The following is a 19,358-nucleotide window of genomic DNA, read 5'->3' as shown; positions in this document are numbered from 1 at the left end:
TGCGATTCCTGCTTAGAGGGAATATATCACTTTTGGCTAAAAAATAAGATAAGGCAAGAATACGGACAGTGATATATTGCAGTTTGATGGGGAAAGTGGGGAGTGATTATAACCTTCAAATCTTAACTCAGCCTATGCCTATACAGAATATATACTGATCTCCTCATCCACTACCATTTGCTCACGCCCAAAGAGACTCTAATAAAAGAGACTTAGCGGTTGCCGTAACCATATCCAGCTAAAGAGTCCTTAGTCAACTTCCACACAAAACTATCATTCAACTATAACTATTTTATATTACTAAGAGAATAAGTTTAACCAAATTTCGAGTTAAAAAATTGTGCTTGTTTTAAACTAAGTGACTAACAACTATTAAAAACAGTAAAACTATCGACTGTAGGGAGTAAAATAATATTCAACAGTAAAAAGCCTAGAATTGTAACCACAATAAACGGGGTGAATGCCTAACGTGTTCATTATAATCTCATTGAGTTATTCTCCACTAATGGTAAGTTCTCTTGTTACCACAATTATCTCTCGATCAAAAATAGTAATTTTCTATAATTATTCCCTCGAACTACCTCTAACTAGCAATTCGAATAACTCACAAAGATCGCGTTAAAGATTCATTATCTCTAATCCACTTTTAAATCCAAGCAATTAATTTCTTAATTACTTAGAAATCATGTTGTTTAATAGTAATTTAATCCTACAACCTCTCTCAAGCAATACAAGATATAATATTATATTTAATCAATGACCATTCAATTAACCACAAGCAAAACGTAGTTAAATAAATAAATTATAAAAATAACTCAATTATAAATAAACACTGCAGATAATTCACCCAACAATTGATCCCATCAAAAACTTAGATGAGAAGTTCAGCTACTTATAATTTCATTCAAAGATAAAATACTAGAATTCATAAACCAACAAGAACGAATGGAAAAAAAAGAAGAGAAACTCGTAAGCCGAATTCCAATGGTCGTCGCTCCTCGTATGTTTCTTACCTTCAAAGTGGTGTCTCCCCTTCATAAGGACGTTTTATGGTGTTTATATAAGACCTAGGGCATGTTGGAGGTCGCTCTAACCAATCCCAAGTTGGCTAGGAAAACCTGTAGTGCAGGTCTATGACTCATGCGAGGCGAGCCCGGGAAAATATCCACTTCCATGCTTCCAAATGTAGGTCTCGTGATAGGGCTCGCCTTGCTTTCACTTCACTGTTTTGCATGGCTGCTGAAACCTCGTGGAGGTCATGCCTGCTCGTGACGCGAGTCGCAAACAAGGCATACGTTCGACTCTCAACTTCCTTTTTTCTTATTTTCTTTACTCAAACTTGCGCCAAATCATTTATTTTTATTTCTCTTTCATCCAAAATACTTGCTACACACGTAAGACATGTAATTAACTCAAAATACCTCAATAACAATGCAAATCACTACAACTTCGCTCTAGATATGAGGCAAAATATACTAAAAATATGAACTTTTAGCCGAATATCAACTATCATTATTAATTTTTTAGCAGAAAAAGAAATTATGTAGAACACAATACACAAAACGGGCCAAACGGGCCGGTCCTAAAAGCCCACAGTGGGCCGTTCCTCACCAAATAGCCCGTGAGCCCGGGACCGGCAGGCGGGCCTGAGCCGGTTCAACCGGGCCAAACAGGCCCAACGGATATTTTTCAATTTTTTTTTTAAAAAAAGGCCAACGGTTTAAAATTTGAAAAGTAGCCGTTGGCCTGCAATTTTAGCCGTTTGGCATTTTCAAAAATAGTCATTTGGCCCTCAAACTTTGTTTTAACCCCAAACTTTTTATAACTACACTTTTTCCCTCTTCTCAACTATAAATACCTCATCATTCTTTCATTTTTACTCACAAATTCATCAATCTCTCTCTAATTTTATTCTATAATTACTTACTTCATTATTGCAATTTCGTGAAAAATTGTGAAGTTGGTGAATTGAAGTATTCAAGTCTTCAATGATATTCAATTTTCAAGAAGTTGTTCGTCAATTCGGTAAACTCGTTCCAACTCTTAAGTTTTAATATTATAGTTTTGTTTGTTTTAGTTAGTATAATTATAATTAATATGAATTTTTCTTTGAAAAAAATATTTTGTGGCAAGGGTAATGGAAAATCTAAAATTTGTGAATCTAGTCGCCAAGCTAATACTCTCCCCCCGGCTCCCCGACCTAGACCTGTTACCCGTCCTCCTCCACCTGTTATTCTTGATAGTGATAACCTTTGCTTTCAATTTTCCGATAGTCAATTTTGCCATGATCTTACACCAGGTCAACCATTAAATGATGAAATTATGAATGCTCTTTATTCTAATCAAACTATCTTTGAAAATGATGAGGAAAATGATGATTTAGATGAAACGCAACCGGATTTAGATGATACACCTACTAGTCCTATTAATAACCCAACTGATAATAATCCAAATGATGCCCCGCCTGACCCTCTTGTAGTAACCCCTACTTTTAATAGACAACCTTCTAAACGGACCGAAACATCTCTTGTTTGGCACTTTTTTACTTAACTAAGAGAACAAAATAAGGCTAAGTGTAAAACTTGTGGGTTTTTGATGGCTCATAAATATAATGGAGACTGTAGCAGTACGAGTACTTTGACTAGACACATAAAGAAATACCCTAGAGATAAAGCTAGATATTTACAAATGAAAGCTGCACAAGAGGGGACAAGTGTAGATACTACGGTTAACCCTAGTACATGGTCAAATCTAGTTCAACCGAGAATTAACACTATTACTGGTGACATTTTATATTATGATCCAAATAAAGATCGTGAAGAATTGGCAAAAATGATTACTGTTATGTGCTTACCTTATAGTTTTCCTTCTAACCCTCATTTTGTGTGTTATATTAGAAGAGTTTTTAATCCTACTTTATAATGGCCTCGCGCAACCGTAAAGAGCGATAGTTATATCCACCGTCGGTTGAAAATACTGAAAGATAAAAAAGTCGGGTTGGACCGTATGTGTGACATATGGGCCGTATATTAGTCGTATCAGCCGTATATGAAGTGTATATCCACCACAGTAGGCTCTAGGAGTTGACATACGACCAACATACAGACCATATGTCGAAAATGACAGAAACTCTATAAATATGAGAATTTTTGAGATTTCAAATTCTATTTTGTTCTGTCCGACTTTTTGAGGAGAAAGACACCCTAGGGCTTCTCCAAATCATATAATTGAATTGCTAATCAATCCCCATGGATATTTCATCAAATAAACAAGTATTAACGCTAGATTAACATCTATATCCTCATATTATTGAAAATCAATTTAAGATCGTTTGAAGAGAATTTTTTGGGGAATCATCCAGAGGTAAGTCCCTTGATTCCTTGTAGCTTTTATAGAGTGGATTGTGGTTCGTGTGGCCTATAGAAAGATATTAGAATGTTGAATGATTTTGTGAATTGTCAAGAACATGAATTTTAATCTTAAAACCTAGTTTTTCGAAAAGGGTGAGAATTCATGAAATAGGATCAAAGATCTAAACTTTATCATAAGTGATTGTCAAAGCGATTTTTGAACGTTGGAAATCGCATTTAGGAGCGTTATTAGCGGATTTGAGGTATTTCTCCTTGAAAATACTTTTTACTATAAAGTGTATCTCTTTTGAAAATTCTTTTCAACTACATAAGTATTTGAACTAGACTTTTTGCACATGTTGGACAAGTTCGCATCGAGTCTCGTATTTTGATTATGTTGTATGCTATACATATGTATAGATGAGGTACCTTATGCATGAGTTATTAATTTTGAACCTGAATTACAGACTTTTGAACATGATTTTTTGAACTAAGGTATAGCTTTCTGAAATGCTCTTGTTAAAAGAATAATGACCATGCACAATTCGGCTACTATGCCACGACTAATGAAAGGACATAAATGATACACTGAACTTGTGTGGGCTTGTATTGGCATAGTTTGGGCCTGTATTGGACTAGCCTGTATTGGCATGAACTGGGCCTGTATTGGCATGAACTGAGCTTGTATTGGCAGAACTTGGCTTGTATTGCCATGATGGAACTTTTAGACATAACGATTGTGAACTGGATAATTCTTTACTGTTGATTTATGCTAACTACATGATTTATTCCGCATATTTGAATTGGAACTGATCCCTCGAAATTACTTCACTTATGTATTATTATTCTTATTTTGTTATACGAACTCTTGCCCTAAGACACTCGCTGAGTATGTATACTCAGATATACCATTGTTCTTTTTGATGGAATGTTGGGTGGTAATGAAGAAGAGCAGGTATAGGTAAATCGAGCAAGCTAGGAGTACTTGTTGCTTTTGAGTTGCTGGTGAGTCCACATCCTTGTTCGTGGGGCTCCATTAAGTCATTTATTATTTCTTATTGGTTTCGGGATGTGTCCTGAATTAGACTATTTTTCTTAGAAGATCCATAGACAAGTGTCATATTGTGGGTAAGGTTGTGCAAGTCATTGCTTAGCTTCTTTTTGAGATTTTGAATTGTTATATTTAATTTAAATTATTTTATTTAGACCTATCTCATCTTTCTTATAACTTAATGACTTATTAAAAGAATGTGGGGGCATTGTTATAACTTTCATTTTATAAGGTGCTTCCAACATGGCCCCTTAGCATCGGATGCTTGTTGCGCTAGGGTCGGGTTTGAGGCGTGACAAGCATAGTATATGAAATTTAGGATTAGAAGTGTCCTAGGTTTGTCTGTAGAGTTATGTCTACTAGAGTCCTCTTCATGCGAACTGGTCACCTGTATAAATGAATGACTACCAGGATATTATAAGTGTTTCTTACTCTTTTCTATTGTAGATTGTGTTGTAGATAGGAATGGCAATGGGGCGGTTGCGGGGCGGGTTTTGCTGAACCCGCAAAATTTTCAACCCGCCCTGCCCGCCCCGCATCAATTCTTTTTTTCCCCTTTTTACATTTGTTATTTTTTTTTCTTCTGTATTTCTTCTTTGCTTTTCGATTTTTTGCTTTGTTTCCTTCTAAACAACGTATGTCTAACAAAAACGAATTTGTTAATTGTTACTGGAAATCATTCCCCAATAAAAATATTCAAGCTAGCATGCCATATTTAATTTTTTCGGTCAATATATAGATGTGATTGTAAACCATAATACTCGAAAATACCACTAGAACACTTATATTCTATATTGCTACCATTCTATATTGAAAATTCAGAAATAATACTAGTCTTTATGGAATAACAATAAGAAATTACTCTATTTCATTTATTTGTTGTCGTCGAATCAAATAAATAATATATTCAAATATATTATAGCAAACTTGTTATTTTCCATCATTGTAGCCTCGTAAGATGTTTTTCTTTAGTTTTAGCAATTAAGTAGCAGGCCCTCTTAAAAGTAACTTATCAATAGAAAGAATAGATTATGCAACTTCAGAATTTGAAAAATTTCCAGAAGTCTCGGGTTCAGGCCTGGGTTTGAAGTCGGCTTTGTTAGGGAGTGCTTTACTCCCAATATAGATTTTTCGGTGCGAATTCGGATTTAGTCGGGTCCCAATGTCGATACCGGATACCGGGTAAAAAACCAAAAAAAAAAAAAATACATATTAGCGTATGTCGAACTTCATGATAACTAATATCCTTCCAACTGAAGGTGCTTGTTTTCGTATTTTTTCGATTATTTTATTTATGATAAAATCTAAAATGATATTCATATTTCACTCATTAAATAATTTAAAAAGCTAATACACTACTAAAAGGGACGGATTTAGGGACAAAAGTTACACTATATATAAAAGGCAAAATCTAATTTTTACATGTTTTTAATTCTCATGTAACAATCTAAAAATATAGCTTAGAGGTTCAAAAACTTTACAAGGTTCAATTCTCCTCAGAGCGCGTAGGGGTATTTTTGTAATTGCAACATATTTCAAGTTATGCAGCATCAGCTGCTCTATTAATAATAACAACATGTAACGTTTTTGGTGAAAAGTTTCCATCCGCAACCGCCCCACCACCGCTAGAATTTGAAAATTTTCCATTTCAACCCGCCCCACACCGCATAAGCCTGAATATACCCCGCATAGGCCTAAACCCGCCCTGCCCCGCAACCGCACCGTCCCATTGCCATCCCTAGTTGTAGAGCTTGAAATTCTCTTTAGGATTGTCTTGACCACATTCGTAGTTACTCGTGCGTCGCAAAAATGGCATAAACTTGTGATGCAACTGCTTACCAAGTGAACAATGGTGCTACTAAATGCACATTAATTCTAATGTATAGTCTGATAGATGATACAGAGTTGATTGGAGTTCAATAGTAGGTGTTTGGTGTATATATATGGTGATTGTAGGTTGTGGTCGTTGATGTTTTGAGACAGGTATAAAAATGACGTAGTTCTAAATACAAGGAAAGTTTTACCGAAATCTTGGTAGACCTAAGAGAATTGTTAAGATGGATAAGGTTCAGCTAAAAAAAGTAGAAAATGTTTTGGGGATTATAGAATATGAATTAACTTAGTTTACAACGGAGAATCTTAGACTAAAGAAGGGGATAATAGCTTTAAGCAAAGTAACGTAAGCATTTCGGGAGATATAGTGAATACAAGAGCTTAAGTCAATAGCCGGATGATATGTGTGAAGGTGTGAGTATGATATATGTGAGTTTTAGATGAATAAGTAAATGGAGGTCAAGGCATTAGATAAAGATGGATTCTTAAGAGTTACAAAAGTAGGATGGTGTGCTCTGAGTAGGTATAGTGTTACAAAACGAGATGCCAGGTTTCTAAAAATTTTAGGTGTCTAAATTAGTAATCAAGACTTGCAAATAAGTGAAAATACATTAAGTATATTTTAATGGTATTTTTTTTGGTAATTAAATCCTTGTATTAATCACCAAAGTAATATTTACAAAGCAGTAGGTCAGCTCAACCTAACTTCCTTATTGGATACAATCAATCTATCCTCCATCTAACTGCCTATCAACTATATCTATTAATAATTACATTTTGCTAACAAAACTTTAGTATACCCCTCAGTTCTCATACTACATACACAAGCTATCTTTTTTGCGAGGATGTCCCATGTTGTAGCTGTTTTCTCAAAGACTCTTAAGTTTCTTTCAATCCACAATGCATACACATATTCTGCAACTAACATTTTGAGTATTCTAGCCATTTGAGAACTTCCTTTTGTCTTCTGTACTACCTATTGTTGCCACTCTGTCCATGAAGACAGACTAGTTTGCATTTGAATCCATTGCATGAGTCTGCTCCACAATTCTCTGCCATATGCACATTCTGCAAACATATGCTCCTTTGTTTCCAAAGCTTGCTTACAAAAAAGCATATTTCATCCACTTGAATCTTCCATTTCTTCAGTCTGTCAGCAGTTTGGAGTCTACCATACATTAGCAACCACAGTATAAATACTACTTTTGGCCTGGCCTGATTCTGATACATTAAACCCTTCCATGCTATCTTTGGCATCTCTCCTATCAGCTTCATGTATACCTGTTTGATCATTGTCTTCTGTTTGCCTTGATTGCTATTGATACCTGCCACATAACTTCTTGCTTCAAAGACTTTCTTCAGCATCTAGGAAGCATACTGCGGTACCCCCATAGTAACAAAAGACTGATCTTTAATGTAATAACTATGGATCCATTTGATCCACAATTTGTCCTTCTTGTTTGCCAGCTCCCATGTAGACTTTGTTATTGCTGCTTTATTCCACAATGCCAGATTAACCAAATTTAGTCCCCCTGCAGCTTTAGGTGAGCACATCTTCTCCCAAGATACCAGAGCTTTTTTTATGATCACATTCTCCCCTGACCATACATAACTTCTACAATAAGCTTCAATTGTCTTGACAACCTTAGCTGGCATGATGAAAATCTGAGCCCAGTATGCTTGAATACCAAAGATGACATGCTAAACAATTTGAATTCTACCTGCATATGACAATTTCTTAGCTGTCCAAGATGAGATTCTTGCCACTATTTTGTCAATAAGTTGCTGCCATTGCATGATTGATAGTTTCTTAGAATCAAGTGATATGCCTAAATATTTGAAAGGCAGTGACCCCTGACTATACCCCAGCTTTCCTTGTATCTCCTTTTGAGCCTCCATACTGAATCCTCCATAATAGATGGAACTTTTTGCTAGGTTAGCACTAAGTCCTGAAGCTCTGAAAAAATCTGGAATCTGTCATGTATTAAACTTACTGAAGTTGTATCTCCTCTTGCAAAAATCAGAAGGTCATCTGCAAAACTCAAATGAGTTAAGTCCAACCTTGCACACAAAGGATGGAAATAGTGTTCTTTCTCCTGCTTTAAGGTCTTTAAGTTCCTGCTGAGATACTCCATGGCTATGGCAAATAAGAAAGGTGACATAGGGTTCCCTTGCCTCAGTCCTCTAGCTGCATCAAAAGACTTTGTTGTTTCACCATTTACAAGAATTGTATAGTTTACTGTTGTCACACATTCCATGATCCAGTTAATGAATTTAGTTGGGAAGCCAAGTTCATCTAGCATTTGATGCAAGTATCTCCAATCTACTGTGTCATAAGATTTTTGGATGTCCACGTTGATAAGGCATCTAGGAGAAATGTTCTTCCTAGAATAAGCTTTGACTAGTTCATGAGCAAGTATCACATTATCCGCAACCTTTCTTCCTGGGATGAATCCAACCTGAGTCTCTAATATGATGGATGCAATGACTTTCTGTATTCTATTAGCTAGAACCTTAGCTATCAGTTTATATAATACAGTGCAACAAGCTATTGGTCTGTATTCTCTGATGCTTGTAGGATTTGGGACTTTAGGCAGAATGGTGAAAGCTGTATAATTCACTGCCCTATATAACTTCCCTGTGGTAAAAAATCTTTTGACTGCTTAGCAAACATCAACACCTATAATTGGTCATCCTTTCTTGAAAAATACTGCATTGTAACCATCAAATCCTGGAGCTTTATCATTTCCAATATCACATAGACCTTCATATATTTCTTGCTCAGTAACTTCTGCAATCAAGTTCATCTGCTGTTCATGATTAAGAACTAGCCCATTCTTCATTGTTTGTTTATTGACTATAGGTATATTCCCAACTGTTGCCCTCATCAAGGCTTTGTAGAAACTGATGATCTCTGCTTCTATCTGTTGCTGGTCAGTTATTTTGTTTCCCAAGCTATCTTGTAGTTTTGTGATAACTTTTCTCTGCCTTATTTCCTTCATTACTGCTGAGAAATATTTAGAATTAGCATCCCCTAATCTTATCCATGTAGCTCGAGCCTTCTGTTGCAGTATGCTTTCTTCAATTAGTGACCATTTCTCCAAGTTCTCTAATGCTTGTTTTTCCTCAATAGCTAGTTTGCTTGAATAACTTTTTGATATTTGAGCTTGAATACCCTGTAGTAAACTCCTTGTTGATTCCAGCTTATCTGTGATGCCCTTGAATTCACTGTTGTTGAGCTGCTTCAACAAAGATCTTAGAATCTTCAACTTCTGCCATATATTCTTCATAGGGTCATAATCATATCGTTCTTTCCATACTCCTTCCACAAGTGCCATAAAGCTTGGATGTTTTGCCCAAACATTAAAAAATCTGAAAGGAATCTTGCCACTTGGTACTAGTCTTCTTATAGGGATAACCATTGGAGCATGATCTGAAATGAATGGAAGTCTATATTCTACTTCCATATGTCCATAAGCTTGCATCCATTCATCATTCCCTAAAGCTCTATCAATCCTGCTATATACTCTATCTGCTCCTTACTGTTTATTCGACCATGTATAGTAATCTTCTCTCCAAGCCAGTTCGTTCAAATTCAGAGTCTGCATACATTCATTAAAGTCTTGTATTTTATTTCGTGTAACTGTTTTCCCACAAATTCTGTCTTGAATTATTAAGACAGAGTTAAAGTCCCCCCAGATGATCCATGGTTCAGTATTCTGAGGTGTATCAGCCTTTAGTTGTTGCCATAAAGGTTTTCTTGCTTTAGTAGTATGAAATCCATACACTATTGTCATAATACAATTTATAGTATTTTGTCTGCCTATAACTCTACAGTGAATTTTTTAAGCAGATTTTTTCCTAAAACTGTAATGACATAACTCTGAGGATCCCAAAGAATCCAAATTCTCCCATTTATTGCATAATCATAATTGTAGTGAGCTTGCCAACCATGTGCACTAACTATGAAATCTGAGCTGCTTTGTCCTTCTTTACTCTAGTTTCTACTAACCCCAATAGCTTTATATTATTCTCCTTTATATAGGTACCCAACTCCTTTTATTTGTATTTCTTGTTGGTACCCCTTATGTTCCATATCATCCAAGACATAGTTAAAGTTGAGAATGACCACCTATATTAGGTGGTTTCAAGGTTGCTATCATAGCTGCACTCAGGAGTGTTTGCGATCTTTGTTTCAATGGAGACATTATAGCTTTGGCATAGGTCATTGGAGTGTCATTAGTCACTACTTTCATTTTCCCTTTATCTACTTGCCTACTTACTTCTACTGCTTCCTCTTCTTGCTGATGATCTTTCTTACCTTCTGTTAGCTTAGAAGTACTCACATCTTCCTTGCTAGCTTATTCCACTTGTTTTTGTCTCATTTCATCAGTTGTAACTATTTCTGATACCTTAGTTCTCCATATTTGTTTCCTTTTCTTGGGCTGGAAAATTTGTTTGTCACCTTCCTTTGGAATTCTACTACAATTATGTCCTGCTTTTAAGCATTTGTCACAGAACTCTAGTTTCCAATCAAATTCAACTGCTTGCTCAAAAATCACCACTTCATCATTCATGACTGGAATGCTAGTTGGCAAAGGCTTTGTAACATTCACTTCTATTAGGATTCTAGCATAGAAAATTCTTGTCTGTTTGACAGTACACTCATCTGCAAACATGAAATCCCTATTGTGCTTGCTATTCTACTCACTGAGTTCTCACTCCAACAATTCATGGGAAGTTTTGGAAACCTTACCCATAATGGAATGTCTGTCATGAATTCTGCTGCAAAATCAAATTAAGGAGACCAGTATTTCATTATCATTGATCTATTATTCACTGTATAAGGCCCAACACACATTATTTCCTTCATATCCTCCAATGTTTGAAATCTCACAATATAATACCTTTCATTATGATAAAACAAATCTGGCATGGCAACTGTGTTCCACATCTGATTTATGTATCTTTTTATATAGTTGTAGCCTGGTTTTCACCCAAAACATAGACTATTAAGGCACTCTTCCATTTCAGATTTTCCAGCTCAATTTCGGACTTCTCAAGCTTAGTTACTAATTTTTCTTCTATAATTTCAGGAGTAATATAATTCAGTGTCATACCATTTGCTGTAGATCTATTTCCTATAAGTACTTTAGCCCAAGTAGACTTTGTGGAGACAACTTGGTTTTGCCCCTTGTTCACCAATGGAACAATAATTTCAGCTTGTGCATTAGCTCTATTTTCCTGCTCTTTGCTCAATGGAACAGTAACTTCTCGAACTACTGGGGGTGTGATACTTCCTCGTAAGTCAACATGCATAGGGATTGGACTCTGATTTACTTGTTTCTGCTGCTGTTTAGCTGATCCTGAAGCTTCTCCATGGTAGATCTGTGTTAGAGAAACAGATCCAGTAGTCACCTTCGATGGTCTAGAAATGGTTTCCATTCACTTTGTTGAGCTCCTTTCCATGGCGTTGAGCTTAGGTATTTCGTCATCTACACGAATTTGCTGCTTTCTAGGACGTCCACGAGCTTTCTTACCAGTCATGGCGAAGACGACGCACGTTTGCTTAACATGGAGAGAAAGCCTTATCAGTTATTTTAATGGTGTTCTTAAAAGCCAAGTTGAGATGTGATAGAACAAACGTTATTATTATTATTATTATTTTTGCATCTCAAGGGTAACAAAATGCTGCAAGAAAGTAATGAAGTCAAGGAACATGCTTATATCATATTATAAATATTAATATATATGGTTTAAGGCCGAATAATAATGCAACAAAGATAGAATATGTTGAACGTCATTATAAATTTCTTAAAAAAACCACATGAGAAATCACATACGCGCGAATAATACTCATACACGCACACATGCGCACACACATACAGGCACGCGCGCGCACACACACTCTCTCTCTATATATATAATCTATAGATACATGAATTCTTATATATCCTTGTTAAATCTTTAATTTTTAAGAAGATCTCTTAAGGATGACAATGTGATTCTTCCAAATTTATATTGTAACTAGTTTTTCTGAGACAAAATGGCTAGATTACCCCCAAAAAATATTCAATAGACTTACAGATGGTTATTTATAACCTTTTGGTCACATGATAAGATGAACTTCTTAGAAAATGATCAGATTTAACTATTATGTATAAATGAAAGTATGTATCCATTGATTTAACTTATAAATCTGACTCTTCTGCATAAGATTAAGTTAAGAACTTGAATATTTTTCTTATGAAACCTAATGGTCTCTTAAACCAAGAATAGAAGCATTTAAATCATTATTATTGTCTCTAACTAATTTTTTGTGCAGATCTTACAATGTCATTCTTCTCCACTTTCTCTTCCTCTTCTAATAACTCCTTTCCTTCCTCCTCTACCTCTACATCCTTTTCTTCTTCCTTAAATTCTAAACTCAAAGAATAAATTAGCTTTGCCGATTAGCAGCAATCAATTGATGATTGAAAAATTTCTAAACATCCCCAGTCCACCATCTACAAATCTTCAAGATAGGCTTTGACAAGTTACTATCACATTTCAACTATTGAACAAATCATTCCTCTTGAGTCAAATCATAAAGATATCAACATTTAAACCCTAACTCTATAAAAAGTATAAGTGAAAATATTATTACCTTCATTTCGATTTAGTACAAATTGCAGCTAAATCTCTTTCAAGAGAAGGTCTAAACATATCTTTCCTCCTCTACCTTAGAGACTCTAAGTTTCTAAATATCAATGATTCCCTCCTGGGAATGGTAGGAACCAGCCTGTATAGCGATTTAATTTACTTTGATTGCTTTCCCAATTTTACAGCATCCTCTAAATACTGGAATATACTAGATTCCTTCCTACTTAATATCAAAACATCCAATTTTCATAATTGAGCACCATCTGTTGGAACATATACCTTGCATTGTCACGACCCCAATTTTCCTCCATAGAATATCGTGATGACACCTAGTCTCTAAGACTAGGTAAGCCTAACAACATGTGGAATATAACTGAAATAACAAATAAACTCCCAAATACTCAACAATTTTAATACAAAAAACTCCACAACTCAGCATTTACATTTTCTCCAAAACCTAGTGATACTGAGTCACAAGCTCTAGATACGGAACACTCATATACATCAATGTCTATAAAGATATAAAGAAACAAGAAAAGAACATGATAAAAGGGGACTCCGAGGTTTGGGAACGCCGGCAGGTATACCTTGAAGTCTCTGAACTGAGCTCGCCTCACTGGTGCCTGGACTGGAAGGAGGTACTCGGAGCTGTACAAAAAGATGTGCAAAAGCATAGCATGAGTACACCACAACGGTACCCAGTAAGTGCCAAGCCTAACCTCGGTAGAGTAGCGACGAGGTCAGGTTAAGGCCGTACTGAAAGTAATAGGAAACAAGACAGAAGATATAATGGCATAATTAAATGACATGGAAAAGAAACAAACAAGAGTTTATAGAAAGTAACAATGCGAGATCAAGTAAAGACAAATACAACACAAAGGAAGTAAGAATCTTACAAGTTAAGGAAAACAACAACAACCAATACAACAAATAGAGAAAATCAACAGGGGCACTCCCGAGGTATCGCCTCGTAGTCCCAAAAGTAAAATAGCTCACAATATTTTCTTATATCACCGCGGGGACTTTATATTTTGTTTTGAAAAATATTTTCCCTAAATAGCATCTCGATGATAAGTTGGTATTTTACTAACTTATCTTGTCTTTAAGCCTAGATTTTTGCTATGTTTGAGTGGTAAAAGCATGTGCTTAATGTCATTTACTTCTATTTTATAGGTTCTCTGTGATTTAGAAGTGATCATGAAGAAACCAAGTAAAAACAAGTCAAAAAGACGTTGAAAAGAAGAAATTTGGAAAATGGCCTCATATGTCACAATTGCGACATCAATGTGGAATATGCGAATATAGCAGAGGTCACAATTGTGACGGAGGAACCGCAAATGTGAAGTCAAACCAGGTAGTCAACCTTCACAAATGCGAAGATCTCCATTGCAAATGCAAAAACCAGTGCACAGTGTCAAGTCGGCAATTGCGAATATAAGGATCGCAAATGCGACGTGCAACAGTAATCCATGGGTTCGCAAATGCGAACATTTCTTCGCAAATGCGAAGATCGTGCTTCTGTTATGGGTACTTCAGTAATTTCACATATTTTTGGCCCCAAACCATTTAATACACGACCTAGATCATTTGTAAATATCTTTGGCATATTTTTGGCATATGTTTGGGATATCTTTGGCTTATTTTCAGTCCTTAGACTAGTGAACACAAGTTTTGGAAGCTAGGGTTCTTGCACACACACTTGGGTCTTGAAGATTTGAAGCTTTTGGTTGAGAATTTCTTACCCATTATGTTTATTTCTTCATTTCCTTGCTTTGTATTGTATATCTAAGTGTGTAGTATTTTTTCCAATACTTGAACTTGTTTATGGGAATATTCATATTTAATGTGTGGATTAAATATCTTGTTGTGCTTATGTATTGAATGATTGTTATTTATTATGAAGTGAGTTATTGTTTCTTTAATTATTCTTGTTCTTTAATGTTTCCAAAGAGATTAGCTAACCCTAGGACTCGCCCATTTACTTCGAATTACTTTTGGGAAAGATTAATTAACAAGAACTTGAGGCTTTAACCCTCACTTTATAGATTCTACCTAGGGATAAGATTGAACTACTTTTAGACATATTTGGATGTGCTTAATCTCTTAATTGTTTTAGGGATAATTCAATTAGAAAGTCTTGTTAGTATTTGGAATAAGCTAATATAGAATTATTACCCGATGTTAATTAACATAAACTCGCTCATATTTGTAAAATCGTAAAATACATTGGATCGTTACTTGAGTGTAATTCCCAATGCATCCATGCTTGTAGCCATTGATCATTTTACTTGCTTTCTAGGTTAGTTTACATTTTTGCATTTTAGACATAAATATTTTCTCAAAACTTTTCTAAGTGTTTGTCTTAGCATAATAAGTGATAATTCTCTTACACGCTTCATCGCCTACATGTTATTCTTTATGGGATTCGATCCCGACTCATAGTTGGGTAAATTATATTGCATGTAACCGTATCCATTTACTTTTTAGTAGTGGATTTGGATGTCATCACCTGCATTTTAACCCACCTTATCACCCCACATGACTTCTAGTAGTTCCCCTACTAGCCACGCATTTCAAGCCTGCCTTATCTCACTGCATGCATTTCAACACCCAGACCTTATACCACCGCATGCATATCTATAATCACAATGGCATAGCAGGAATCTCGTGCAAACAATAACAATCGCACGATAGAAACCTCGTAAAACAATAACCACAGCACGACAGAAACCTCGTGTAACAACCAAACAATCATCTCAACAATAATCACGGTAACCAAAATATAACAACTGAACAATGATAGTTCAAGGACAACAATTTCAAGTAAAGAATCCCACAGTTAAATAATGAATATAGAATCAAGAAAGCAGGTAATTCAACTAAGCATGTAGTACAAGTTGCAAATAAGAGATAAGATAAGTAGGCATATGAAATTAGGCTAAACATGATGACTGCACGTGCTAAAGTAACTCAGTTAAGGCATAAAAAAAAGAAACTACTTAGCAAAAACCGAAATTTCAACATTTAGCCCGTGTACGCCCTCGTCACCTCGCGTACACAGCTCTCACATATCACAAATTATCACAACAATACCAAATCCTAAGGGGAATTTCCCCCACACAAGGTTAGACAAGTCACTACCTCAAACCAAGCTCAATCAATCAATAAGAATGCCTTTCCCTCGACTTTCCGACCCCAAACGGCCCAAATCTAGCCAAAAATAATTACATACTATAAATATAACTATAAAAAACTAATCTAAATAATAAAATTATGACTTTAACAAGGAATTAGAAAATCGCCCCAAAACGTCGACCCAGACCCACGTCTCGGAATCAGGTAAAAGTCACAAAATTCGAACACCCATTTAACCATGGGTCCACCTATACCAAAATTACTCAAATCCGATACCAAAACCTCGATCAAAACCTCAAAATTCAGTCTAAGAACTGTACACCTTTTTCCCCAATTTCTCAACCAAATCCTTAATTAGATGAAGAAATTAATGGTAGATTAGTGAGAATTAATAAAAAATGAGTCAAGAATCCTTACCCAAATGTTTTCTCTGAAAATCCGCTCGAAATTTCGCCTCAATCTGAGCTCTCAAAGTCCCAAAAATGAAAATGAGAGCAAATCCTCGATTTTGAAATTTAAGTTCTGAAGCCCAGTTATCACACTATGCAATCACGGAATAACCCTCGTGATCGCGAAGAAGAAAGCAAGGCTGCCCCTAAAAATGGCCTACGCGAATGCAGTTGACTACACACGAACACGGAAAATGAGTGCCCAGACCTACGTGATCACGAACTAAGCCACGCAATCACGAAGCACAACTGTGCGTGACCTGCTGCTCCTAAAACCCCTACGCGAACGCGACTTTCACCACGCATTCGCGACTCGCTGTGAACCAACCTTCCGCGTTTGTGCTCCCTTCTCTGCGAACGCGTAGAGTAAAACACAGTTCACCCAAAAAAACCCTTTACGATCGCGGAACAACCCACGGGATCGCACTAAAGGAAACCATGCCTGAGAAAACCAGCATCTTCAGCTATTCTAAAATGATCCAAATTTCGCCGAACATGATCCGAATCACACCCGAGGCCCCTGAGACTTCAACCAATCCTACCAAAAAGTCTTAAAACATCATACAAATGTCGAGTCTTCAAATCACATCAACCAATGCTAAAATCACGAATTGCACCCAAATTCAAGCTTAATGAACTTTTAAACTTCTAACTTCCACATCCGATGCCGAAACTTATCAAATCAAGTCCGATTGACCACAAATTTTGCACACAAGTCACATTTGACATTATAGACCTACTCCAACTTCCGAAATTGGAATCCGACCCCGATTCCAACTTTCCAACTTTCGCCAATTAATGCCGAAATGAACTACAGATCTCTAAATCAACATCCGGACACGCTCCTAAAACCAAAATCACCATACGGAGCTATTGGAACCGACAAAACTCCATTTCGGAGTGATCTTCACACAAGTCAAACTACCGTTAACTCTTACAACTTAAACTTCAAAGTTAGGGACTATGTGTCCCCTTTCACTCTGAAACTCTCCCAAACCCGACACCAAGCACCCCGACAAGTCAAATAATCATAAAATGAAACAGAGGGGATAATAAATAGGGGATCATGGCTAATACACTCAAAATGACCGGCCGGGTCATTACATCCTCCCCCTCTTGAAACAAACGTTCGTCATCGAATGAGTATAGAGACAAACTTGAAGTGGTGAAAAGATTAGGGTAACGGCTACACAAATCATGCTCGACCTACCAAGTCACCTCCTCAGCTAGCTAACCCCTCCACTAAACCTTCACTGAAGCAATGCTCTTCGACCTCAACTTTCGAACCTGGCTGTCCAAAACGGCCACCGGCTTTTTAACATAATACAAATCCTTGTCCAACTGGACCGAGCTGAAATCTAACACATGAGACGGATCGCCATGGTACTTCCGGAGCATAGAAACATGGAATACTGGATGAACTGCAGCAAGTCTGTAAGCCACCTCTCCAACCCTCTCAAGAATCTCAAAAGGCCCGATATACCTAGGGCTCAACTTGCCCTTTTTTCCCGAACTTCATAACACCCTTCATGAGAAAAACCTAGAGCAAGACCCGCTCCCCAACCATGTATGCAACATCGCGAACCTTCCGATCCACATAACTCTTCTATCTGGATTGGGCTGCACGAAGTCGATCCTGAATCAATTTAACCTTTTCAAAAGCATCCTAAACCAAGTCTGTACCCAATAGCCCAGCCTTGCACGACTCGAGCCAACCCATTGGAGATCGACACCGTTTACCATACAAAGCCTCATACAGAGCCATTTGAATGCTCGATTGATAACTGTTGTTGTAGGCAAACTCCGCAAGTGGCAAGAATTGATCCCAAGAACCCCCAAACTCCATCACACATGCACGGAGCATATCCTCCAATATCTAAATAGTGCTCTCGGGCTGTCCATCCATTTGAGGGTGAAATGTTGTGCACAACTCAACCCGAGTACCTAACTCATGTTGTACGACTCTTCAAAACCGTGATGTAAACTAAGTACCCCGGTCAGAGATGATGGATACCAGCACGCCTTGAAGCTTGATAATCTCACGGATATAAACTCGAGCCAACTGCTCAAAAAAAATAAGTAGTCATCACTGGTATAAAATGAGCCGACTTGGTCAACCTATCCACAATTACCCAAATTGCATCAAACTTCCTCTGAGTCTGTGGAAGCCCAACAAAAAAATCCATAGTGATCCGCTCCCATTTCCACTCTAAAATCTCTAGCTTCTGAAGTAGTCCACCTAGCCGCTAATGTTCATACTTCACCTGCTGAGAGTTTAGGCACCGAGCTACATACTCCTCTATGTCCTTCTTCATTCTCCTCCACTAATAATGTTGCCTCAAGTCCTGATACATCTACACCTGGATGAATAGAGTATCGTAAACTGTGAGCCTCCTAGAGAATCAACTCATACAAACCATCTATATTGGGAACACATAGCCTGCCCTGCATCCTCAATGCACCGTCATCCCTAATAGTGACCTCTTTGGTATCACTGTGCTGAACTGTGTCCTTAAGGACAAGCAGATGGGGGTCATCTTACTAACGCTCTCTAATATGATCATAAAGAGAAGACCGAGAAACCACACAAGCCAAAACTCGACTCAGCTCAGATACGTCCAATCTAACAAACTGGTTGGCCAAAGCCTGATCATACAATGCTAATGGCCTCTCCGCTGCTGGTTGATATGCTAGACTGCCCAAACTCTCTGCCCTATGACTCAGGGCATTGGCCACCACATTGGCCTTCTCGGGATAGTATAGAATGGTGATATCATAATCCTTAAGCAATTCTAATGACCTTCACTGGCACAAGTTAAGATCCTTCTATTTGAACAGATGTTGCAGACTCCGGTGATCGGTGTAGATCTTACAAGGGATATCGTACAAATAGTGCCG

This window comes from Nicotiana sylvestris, chromosome 10 (assembly GCF_000393655.2).
Source record: "Nicotiana sylvestris chromosome 10, ASM39365v2, whole genome shotgun sequence".
Taxonomy (NCBI): domain Eukaryota; kingdom Viridiplantae; phylum Streptophyta; class Magnoliopsida; order Solanales; family Solanaceae; genus Nicotiana; species Nicotiana sylvestris.
Note: the sequence above shows the minus strand (reverse complement) of the source record.